The following is an 8,749-nucleotide window of genomic DNA, read 5'->3' as shown; positions in this document are numbered from 1 at the left end:
TACCCCCTCTCCCCCTGCCCCTCTGTCTCTAAAATCAGCTTTTAAAATGACGGGCTGGAAGCAGGTCGTGTGTGCCTGGCACCGTGGGTTGTTCCTGTGGCTCAGAATGAAGTCGATGAAATGGCCTGTGTTTCACGTAGGAGTAGGTTCATGTGCAGTTTTCTTAAGCTACTACCCCGGAGACAGGCTCCCCTAAAAACCACCCCTGTTCACAGGCCCAGGCCGCGCCCTGCTCCTTCTAAGACACACCCGGGTGCAGGGTGAGCGGAGCCTCCCACTGGTCGCGTTTCTGTACGAGGCTGCTGCCCTTGTCCTCCCACCAGACGGGTGCCTCCATCCGACGGTGCCAGGCTGTCACTCCTCCCCCCCGGGGCCTGGGGTCACCCCTCCGTCAGTCCGTCCATCGGAGCAGAGTTAGCCTGGGCCCTCGGGCGTGGCCTCTGGCCCTGTCTCCCGAGAAGCGAGGGGCGAGGAGGCCTGGGAGGGGCCCGCGCTTATCAGGGATGACTTCCCCGCCGCAGGCCTCCCAGGCAATCCACCTGACGTCTTCATTTCTCCTCGGTTGGCTTGCTCCCTGTCTCAGTGGGTTCAGAGGGGGAAAGAGGGGGAGTGTTTTATTGACCTCTTAATCCCACAGTAATATCTGAACCAGCGATTCAGCCAAACATGTCTTCCATCATTGCCCAGCGCGCGCGTGTGTGTGTGTGTGTGTGTGTGCGCGCGTGTGTGTGCGGGTGTGTGTGTCTTTTATCCTCCTGGTCCCGTTCTCTTCCCCGTGTCTTCTCTTCCTTAAAATATTTCCCCCCTTATGGCCCAAAGTGATATTTAACAAGTCAATTTGGGGAAGAAAGCCGGTTTGGCAAATGCAAACGGACTCAATACATAACCCTGAAGAGCGCTCGGGGACTCGCTCAGAATCGGAGCACAAGCCGCGTCCTCCCTGGGACCGGGGGCCCCGAGACGCCTACATCGATTCGGTTTTGGTTCGTTTCTCGTTGTGTTTTTAGGTTTTTTAGTTGACGTTTAGAGAGAGAGGAAAGGAGAGGGAGAGGGAGAGAGAGAGAGAAACACCCATCAGCTGCCTCCTGCACCCCCCCTACTGGGGATCGAGCCTGCAACCCCAACATGTGCCCTGACCGGGACTTGAACCCGAGACCCTTCTGTCTGACGGCCGACGCTCTAACCACTGAGCCCCTAGGCCAGGGCTGAACACGAAGTGTTGAGAGGACAACTGAGAACAGAGACACGGAGCCGTCACCTGCCTCAGGGGAGATAAAACACATCCCCAGAAAAGCAACCTGTGAAAAACGACAAAGCCACCCAGCAGGCGGGTCTCAGACACAGAGCGCCGGGTAAATATAGCGCCGCACGGAGGGCGTGCGGGCAAGAGGGCAGGGCAGTGGCGGGATCGCAGCACACATCAATGATGAGAAGCAGCAGATGCCTCCTGCACGCCTCCTACTGGGATTTGAGGCCGCAACCCAGGTATGTGCCCCGACTGGGAATCAAACCAGAGACCTCTGGGTGCACAGGGCAGTGCTCAACCCACTGACCCACACCGGCCACGCCAGAGATTGTGTTCTCAGCCTGGCCGGCCGGTGTGGCTCAGTGGCTGACCGTCACCCTATGAACCAGGAGGTCACAGTTCAATTCCCTGTTGGGGCACATGCCCAGGTTGCGGCTCGATGCCCAGGGGGGGGTGCAGCAGGCAGCCGATCCGTAATTCTCTCTCATCATGGATGGTTCTCTCTCTCCCTTCCTCTCTGAAAGCAATAAAAATATATTAAAACAAACAATAGCGACGCAGAGATCTCAAGGACACGGCTTGCCAGCCTCCATCCTGTTGGCTAGCTTTGCATGGCCCCCAACTGTCTTAGCTCTGAGCCCAGCGGCCCCAATTCTTCTAGCTCCTAGCTTCTGTGGAGGGTTCCTGTCTGGGTGGGAAAGGAGCTTAGATGAGGTCCCATGTGAAGAGGCCCTGCTTGGGGCCGGCACAGACTGGGACTCATTTAAAAAAAAAGAAGATTGCAGATTGCATTCCCACGTGAGGAATGTGAACCTGTCCCTGGGACGATGGGGGGCTGGGAGCGCAGGCCTGGGGGTGGGCCACCTGAGGCTCTCAGGAGCGCTCCTTGAACCCCAGCTCCCGGCTCAGGTGTTCCCACATCGACCCAGTCCTCCCAGAGCACCTCGGGCCAGGTGAAACCTGCCAGTCGGGCTATTGTTTTCTGCTGGTCTCCGCTGACTCATGAGGAGCCCTGAGTAATCGGGCTGATGAGGCCCAGGCAGGGGCCCTGTGGGCGTCGGGAGGTGGGCTCTCTCGCCCATGGCTGGAGGGTAGCTTCCCGGGCCCCACCTGCCGGCCCCCACGGCCCCCCAGGCCTCGAGTCGGAAGCCCACGCGTCCCCCGGTGGCTCGGCACCTCCGGTGAGTACCTCTCGGGGGTGGGAGGTGAATGAAAGGTTTGCACAATGAAGTGCTCGCTCACGTTTGAAATGGCGTCCCCCACCCCCAACCCCCCACTGCCAGGATCTGGTGGGAATCCCAGGTCTGGGGCCTCAGCTTGACTCCGTGACGGGATGGAAGTGCGTTGGGCGCGTTCTGACAGGAGAAAGCAGATGGCATCCTCGGAGTAGCGGCACGCCTCGATGTGCGGACTGTATCGTTTCCAGGTTGCAGTGTTTAGGCTTTATCTTAATCCCCAGCTTTTCCTCCAACTTCTGTTTCCATTTCAAGGTGAGCAACCCCGCTTCCTTCTGACGGAGCTGGAGCGTTCTCCGGGACGGGGCACTCAGCCGTGTGTGTGTACAGAAGGTTTACGTGAAATAGTGTAAACATTCATGACCAGAATTCTCACCATGAATGGAGGGGGAGAGGGGAGTTGCGGTTGAAGTAAAATCTGATGCCTTTTGGAGGGCGAATAGGAGGAGATTGGACAGTTGCCAGTTTTATTTTGAATATGTTCTTACTGATCTGAGACAGAGGGGACGGGAGAGGGAGAGAGACAGAGAGCAACATCAACCGGATAAATAAGTGGAACAACAAGTCGATGTTTCTCTCTCTGATCCTTCCTCTGTCTCCCAAATCAATCAATGAATTTGTAAAAACTGGCTTCCCACCTTCACTTCTTATAGGGTCTCGGGGTTGAAGGGAAAACATTTTAAGGCAATTGATTCGTTTGAACTTGACATGAACGGTCAGCCCTCCCATCCAATAGCATTGCAAGGTTGGCAGCGTCTTTACCCATCAGCTTGGCAACCCCACTTCTTTTTATCGACGGGGAAACCGAGGCCCGAGGCGAAGTTATCTGTTCAGGGGTAGGACGCTCACTGGGAAGGCCGTGCTAGGACTCCGGGTTTCCAACTGTCTGTTTATTCCCAAAGGGCTTGGACACCTGCCTCTGGGGTCACCCGGAGCCTCGCCTACCCTGGGCCTCTCCGCTCCGCTGCTGTATCATTAGTCTCCCAGGAGAGTGGCTTCATTTTCATAACAACACGAAAGCTCTCCACCTTTGGAATACCATTCAAAGGGTCCTCTGCTTCCCCGGAGAACACGGGGTTCTCTGGCCAAGATGAACCCGTGGATTAGGGGGCGGGTCATGGAGTCCCACAGTGAGAAAACTCAGGCCCGGCCGGCGTGGTCAGGGGTTGAGCGGCGCCCGATGAACCAGGAGGTCACGATCCGATTCCCAGGCAGGACACAGGCCCGGGCTGAGGGTTCGATCCCCAGGAGGGGGTGTGCGGGAGGCAGCCGATCCACAATTCTCTCTCCTCATGGATGCTTCTCTCTCTCTCTCCCCCTCTCCCTGCCTCTCTGAAATAAGTAACGTCCTCCGTGTGCGTGAGACCGAGTCTCCCACCGACACACCCAGCCGAGCTCCAGGAGACCTTGCACGCCGGGCGAGGCTCTCTGAATGAGGCGTATAAATAGCACGATCCCCGCGCTCTTCTCCACGCGCGTTAGGCGGATCGGGGCCTCGCCGCTCAGTAATTGCATTTACTACTAAGATCAAGCGTGAAAATTCTCAGATATCTCACTTAGGAAATTAGACAGGCTGAATGGACATCTGAACTACTTTTGTAACACGCATTTCTTTTCTTTTTCAACACACATTTCTTTTCATCCGATAATGTTTTCAAAATTTAAACTTTGCTTAGTGTCCATCCTCACCCAGGGATATTTTTTCCCCATTGATTTTTAGAGAGAGTGGCAGGGAGGGGGAGAGATGGAGAGAGAGAGAAACATGGGTGTGAGAGAGACACATCAATTGTGCGCGCCCCAACCACGGCCCGGGATCCAGCCTGCAACCCAGGTACATGCCCTCGACTGGACTTGAACCCACAATCTCTCAGTCCGCAGGCTGATGCTCTAACTACTGAGCCAAACTGGCTAGGGCTAACCCATGCCTCTTTATAGAAATAAATACAGTTACCAGCTACATTGGAAATTATATTCAACAGAAACGAGCACTTTGCTTAAATCTGTTTAACTAGTATCAGACTCATGACACTGACATCTTCGATCCCCCAGTTTTATTATCCAAAAAGTTCGCTTATTACATATGCTATCTACATTTAGACAAAGCGTCGTTATATGTAGATGCATGCATCTTCAGGATTCTTACGTTTTCATTTTGCAATCATGATAGATTTACAGAAAATTGTTTTTAATAATAGCCCCGTGTGGCTCAGTGGTTGAGCGTCAACCCGTGGACCAGGAGGTGGGGGTTCGAGTCCCAGTCAGGGCACGTGCCTGGGTTGCAAGCTCGATCCCCCAGATCATTGATGTATTTCTCTCTCTCTCTCCCTCTCCCTTCCTCTCTGAAATCAATTTTTTTTTTTTTTAAAAAAAGAAGAGGTCAGGACCCCCCTCGCCTCCGTCACCAGGCTGGTCATCAGCTCTGATGACCACAGAGGACACGGTGCCAGCAGCATTTCCACGGCCAAAACGGCAGCAAACCGCGGGTGCTCACGTCCCCGAGCGACGTCTCGCCGCGCACGACACAGTAACCTGAGAGATCCCGGACGGTCAGCAGGCTGCACAACGCAGCAGCAGCGCCCATGACTCGGTGCAAAACGTGCTAGAGAAAGAAGGACTCGGCTCCCGGAGGGAGGAAGCAGAGGTACCACGGGCGCCAGATGGTGCAAAACCAAATGCCGAACCCACCGCGCTTTCCTCGGGAAGGATCGGGAAGGTTTTATATGTCAACAAGCAGACTGGCACCAGATCAAATACTCTACCTCCACCTGCAACACACCGCATGCTCCCTACGCGCAGCACACGGGGCCGTTCACAGCGGGACAAAGCGTGTGACCTCTGCCTGTTAAGAGATGGAGCCGTGCCTGGCTGGTGTGGCTCAGTGGCTGAGCGTCGACCTAGGAACCAGGAGGTCCCGGTTCGATTCCCGGTCAGGGCACAGGCCCGGGTTGCGGGCTCGATCCCCAGCTGGGGGCGTGCAGGAGGCAGCCGGTCCATGATTCTCTCTCATCATTGATGTTTTTCTCTGTCTCCCTTCCTCTCTGAAATCAATTATATATATATGTTATATATATGTATATATATTTATTTAAAATAAGATGGAGCTACAAAAAGCTTTACAACTTCTCTGAGGGGAGATACAGAAGGGCATTCTCTTTGCACGCTCCCTAAGGCTCCTTCTAATATTAAATACAAACCTCCCTCCGAACGGTGCATCTTATGTAAGGCATTATGCTCATCCATCTCGGAGGTCCATCCTAGACTTCCTTATCCTCGGCCCCGTCTCGATGCACGATCCTAACTTATGCACGAAACGAACGCGCCGCCCGTGAGAACAATGTGCTTAACCGGCCCCACCCTCCCCTCCCGAGTGGCAGCCACCTGGCACCCACGGCCAGCACACTCCCCGCCCGCCCGGGCCTTACGCGGCCGTACCTTTCCCGGCCCTAACTGGGTCAGAGAAACACTTTTTTCCTTTCTGCTGAGTCATCCCCCGGCGCGCTTAGTAATAATAAGAGCATTCGCACATTCCCAGCCCTTAACACGCTAACGAGGATTCATAATGCAAGCTCTGAGGAGGGCCCTCCCTGCCTCCCGGGAAGAAACCCGTGGAGGTGGCTTTCTCACACGTGTCGGTGTGGCCGTGGGTGTGTGTGTGTGTGTGTGTGTGTCCCCGTCTTCCTCTGGTTTCCTCTGTAGACAGATCTCTTTGGAACCGATTCTGTGGGCATGCCACAGGCATCTGGGAGGCCGGGGAGGGAAATACCGAGTGAGTGTAAGCGGCTTGCCTGAGGCTAGATGTTCCCATAGATTTGGGAAGAGAACCTGAAACTGGCAATGCCATCAGGTGCTTTTTGGAACACTCCCCAGCCGCCAGGTGGCTCGGTGGATGAGCATCGGCCTGGGAACCAGGAGGTCATGGTTCGGTTCCCGGTCAGGGCACATGCCCAGGTTGCGGGCGATCTCGATCCCCTGTAGGGGAGGTACAGGAGGCAGCGGTCCATGTTTCACTCTCACATCAATGTTTCTCTCTCTCTATCCCTCTCCCTTCCTCCCTCTCTGTCTCTAAAATCAATTTTTAAAAGGTGGGGAAAAGGAAAATTTGAAAGATGGGCAACAACAAAAATGCAGACTCCATTACCGATGAAACAAGTTACAATGCGCAAGAATGTTAAATGTCCAAGTACTGGACTCCATCCTTCGATGTTTCTACAAAACACCAGCATGTGTGATAATACCTGCGTGGAAACGCAGAATGTGTCTGTCTGTCTGTCTGTTTGCAGCCAGGGGCGCTCTCTGGGGGCACTGGCAGCAGATCAAGATTTCACTTTGCAATCGTTTAAAAAGGGATGGTATTACTGTTAGCAACATCCATGATTATTTTTTATTAGCCACCCCTCCAACGCTCATGCACAAGCACATACGTGCCCCACCCTCAGATACACACATTTTACACACACCTATTTCATACAGTAGTGAATTTTTACATATATCACTAAACTAGAGGCCCAGTGCACAAAATTCATGCACTGGTAGGGTTCCTAGCAGCTGCGGGCCTGGGGCCTCCCTCCCTTCCCCCGGCCAGCCCCACGCCCTGGTTGAACTCCCCGTCGACCTCCCAGTCCAGGGGACAATCTGCATACTACCCTTTTATTATACAGGATACACGTTTGGAAAAATATATCTAATGAAACCCTGAGAAGGGTTTCCTACCTAATGAAAATGTCAAGGAAGGCCCTGCCATGGTCATGACCCTTAATGTCCTTGTAAACGTCTCTCTTCTGCCTCATTGCCCTCACTCCTCTAAGTTTACATTGTGGCCAAAATATTCATCTTAAACCACAGCTCAAATCATGTCAATCATGTATTTTTTTAAAAAAAAGACACACACACACACACACACATTTATGGGCTACTTATTTCTTGAAGATTAGCATCTGTGACCCCTGGCACAGCGAAAAGGGGCCTAGGAGAACAAGGGTTGGTCCTGCCCTTTCATCTCATCTTCCCGATCGCCTCCACCACCCCCTATCCAACCATCCTTGCCTTTGCCATCTTCTTCCCTAACCCGAACATCTGCCTCCAGCCACACCAGCCACACTTCTATTGCCCCACTCCCCCAACTGAAATATAATGTTTAAATGTATGTTTATGGATTTCAGAGAGGAAGGGAGAGGGGGGAGAGAGATAGAAACATCAGTGATGACATGGGCTGCCTCCTGCACGCCCCAACACTGGGGATCCAGCCTGCAACCCGGGCGTGTGCCCCGACCGGAAATCGAACCTTCACTTCCTGGTTCATAGGTCGAGGCTCACCCACTGAGCCACGAGACCGGGCTGGTCCTTTCTTTTGCTCCTGCTTTTTGTGACAACCACCTGGCATCTCTCCTCTGACGGCTACAACACCCTGAGTGCAAGGCCATGTCTTACTGAGTCTCATAACCTAACGGCATTCAGTTGTCTCGGACAGGACAGGTGGTGAAGGGAGCTCGTCCATAGAATGTATACTGTTTTTATACAAGATGACTGAGTGATGGTTCTAACCTCATACTCACATATTCTCTGTTCTTTCCCTCCAAAAACAGACGAAAAAGGAGAGGTATGCACCATCGCGAGAGGCCGGCGCCATCGCGAGAGGCTGGAACCACCGCTAGATGCAACCAGTGTCGCAAGAGGCAGCCAGTATCACGCGAAGTAGGTACCATCCTTGGGGGCGGGCAGTATCGCGAGAGTCTGGCATCATCGCGAGAGAGCAGCCAGTATCACGAGAGGCAGCCACCATGGCGAGAGGCAGGCCCCATGGTGGGAGACAGCGAGGATCTCAGCAGGTGGGCCCCCAACATGGGTCTCCCTAAAACCTGCAGGACTTGGAGGCAGAGGCATCTAATGCCACTAGTCGTCGCCTAGGAGACGTCTGCCCACCCCTCCCTGGTAGATGGGCGCCGGCTACCCGCCGGGCCCCCCTACCCCATGCGCCCAGCACACTCCGGGGAGAGGCAGCCCTGTGATTAGAAGGGTCTTTATTCTATTAAGATAAAAATATGCCCCCACACACGAAAACTAATAAAATCAACAAAAACATTTAAAAAAAAACACAACCAATAAAATGTAAGAAAAATATCCTCATAGGCCCACGATCACAGCCATGCTCAGAAGCAAGTATGTGAAGGAAAATCCAATTTTTCCAGCGTATCATGGGAGCCGGTTCCCCTGAGTGACCTTTGATCTCCAATGAATGACCTCTGATCTCCAACCCTATGAGATCTGACCA

The sequence above is a fragment of the Myotis davidii genome, unplaced genomic scaffold (genome assembly GCF_000327345.1).
Source record: "Myotis davidii unplaced genomic scaffold, ASM32734v1 scaffold811, whole genome shotgun sequence".
NCBI lineage: Eukaryota > Metazoa > Chordata > Mammalia > Chiroptera > Vespertilionidae > Myotis > Myotis davidii.
Note: the sequence above shows the minus strand (reverse complement) of the source record.